Genomic DNA, 2,500 nt, shown 5'->3' with positions numbered 1-2,500 from the left:
GGGCATCGAGGTACTCAACTACGGCAGTTATCAATTTTTGGCATTCATTCGCATTTTGACCTATCAGGGTCAGGTCGTCAGCAAAAGCGAGTACGGGCAGTTTCCCAGATGGAACTACTGCTCCAAGGCTGGATTTCTCCAACCTATCGAGCAGAGGGTCTAGAACCACATTGAACAGGAGCGGCGAGAGGGGGTCCCCTTGCTTGACACCCCTGCGGATGTCCAGCCGGATACCCCTCCCGAAGCCCCCTATCTCCGTGGAAGACCCCGTGTACATTTCCGCGACGAGTCGCTGAATGTGTGGGTGAACCCCCTTCTTTCGTAACGCTTTTAGGATCGCAGAGTGCGGCACCGAGTCGAACGCCTTGGAGACGTCCAACAAGGCTACCGTGGATCCGCCGTTGACCTTGGCTTGCTTCGTTACCTCGTTTAAGAGGAACAAGTTACTAAAGCAGCCGTCCTCCGATACAAATCCCTTCTGCCTCGCGGAGAGAGTCACCGACCTTCCCAACCTTTCGGCTATGAGGGCCGAGTACAATCTCGAGACGAGGGAAGATATTGTGATCGGGCGCCAATTTTCAGGTTTTCTCGTTTCACACCCATCCTTCGGAAGGAGGGTGGTCCTGTTCTTTTTCCACTCTCTTGGAAAGAATCCTGTGCCTAACAGTAAGTTGAAGAGCTTCGCCAATACCTTCGCAATCCCCGGGAAGTTCACCAGATGGTGTTTCATTATCCCGTCCAAGCCAGCTGCGGTCCCTGGACGGGTTGCCCTCAGTCGAATCCTCACCTCCTTCGGGCACAAATAATCGAAATTATTGTGGATCGATTTCACCCTGGAATCACCTAGAACCAGCTGGTCCTCTGCAGCTTTTCCCCAGAGTTCCTCGTAAAGGCTCCGCACCGCGTGGGCGGGCGGTTTCTCGTCCTCGTCACCTCCTTGCCATAACGAGTCCAATCGATCCGAAACAACCAGTCTAGCTAGTCTTCGCGGACAATGCTCAAACATATCGGAGCTCCTAGCGTACGCAAATCTTTTTCTCTTGCCGCTCTTTGCCTCTTTTCCGTTCCTCGGAGGGCCCTTCCTCCGGAACTTACTGTTCCGACTTTTCGCCCGGCGTGGGCTCTTTGTCGCTTCCTCTCCTCCGTCTGGAATTAACGCCGGGTGCAGCCAATCGGTCACGAAATTCTCTGTCAATTGACGGATCCGTTCCTCGGCCAATCCTAAGATAGCTCTGGATAGGATTCCGTCTAATGCGCTACATAATTCGGCGGCCTTTTCCCCTTTGGGCGTGCCGATATCGAGCGCCTTTTGAAAGATTCCCCTCTGCCAGTGTCGCAGTTCTCCTCGCGGGTCATGCGGGATCTGGCGAGGGTTCTCCTTCGTCAAGTCCATGGGGGTTGCCTCGATGTTCTCCGAGCTCAACTCGATATCAGGTACCAGTTCAAGTTTTTCTGCATCTGCCGTTCCGAGATCTGAGCATCCTGGAGGCGTCTGCGTACTTCGCTCGTTTTGGTCCCCGATAGAGGCTTTCGTCAATTCCAGTTTTCGCTCCCTACCGAGCATGGTCCGTCTTCGTGAACGCACTTGGGCCGGAGTCTTAGACCCCAAAGCCTCAGCGATGCGAATGTTCACGCGGCGGTCTCCAGAGAATTTCTTGATCAAAACGGAGAGTTTCGCACACTCTTCCTCGGTCCATTGATAGTCCTTACGTCCCGATTCTTTGAGAACCTTCGGAACAAGGCACGACCGGAGACGCTTCTCATTCCGCAATGCGGGGTGCGCATGGCGTTCATGAGTCGCTAATCCCCGAGCCGTAGGGAAAAACCTCGGACATCCTTCGCAAGAATATTCTTTTTCAACCGGCCCCCTGGCGCCACTCATCTGCCCTTTGCAGTGCGGATAGTGGCATGCAACGGATTGATAGGATCTGTACTCCGTTGCGCATTTCGAACATCGAAATCTTTGCCTCGTACCAGGGTGCACCATTTTAACATGTCCCGTGATCCCTCTCGCACTAGTCATTACGCTAGCGCACAGCGGGCACGGGAACGGCGTCACAATTGGGTATGCTATCCAATATTCGTTGTCCGTTCGGTCGCCAAGTCGCGTCGGGTATCGTCCACCAGCCGAATTTTCCACACAGTCGGGACTAGAACTGTGAGGCATCCGAGGCTTAGCTTGCGCTATAAGCTTTGCTGACATGTATGGTTTGAAGGGTTTCGGGCCAGCGTCAGCCCTACTTACCGGTACACACACAGTGCCGGACAAGGTCAAAATCAGTTTGGAGTGCGCACCCATACCGTTTATCGCACTCCGTAAACAAACGGCCGTCTGGGAAGCATTACACACCGGGCGTATTCCCAGCCACCCGGTGAGAGAACCCAACCCGGAACCCAAAAGGACCCCGGGGAGAGACCAACCCTCGTCCCGGCGATCGCAGGGGGAACTCCCGGCAACCCGCCCTGCATCGCCCCCTGAACAGATTTTTCCATTTCTCGG

This window comes from Hetaerina americana, unplaced genomic scaffold (assembly GCF_022747635.1).
Source record: "Hetaerina americana unplaced genomic scaffold, ioHetAmer1.1.p SCAF_584, whole genome shotgun sequence".
In the NCBI taxonomy this organism is placed as follows: domain Eukaryota; kingdom Metazoa; phylum Arthropoda; class Insecta; order Odonata; family Calopterygidae; genus Hetaerina; species Hetaerina americana.
This window is presented reverse-complemented; position numbering follows the sequence as displayed.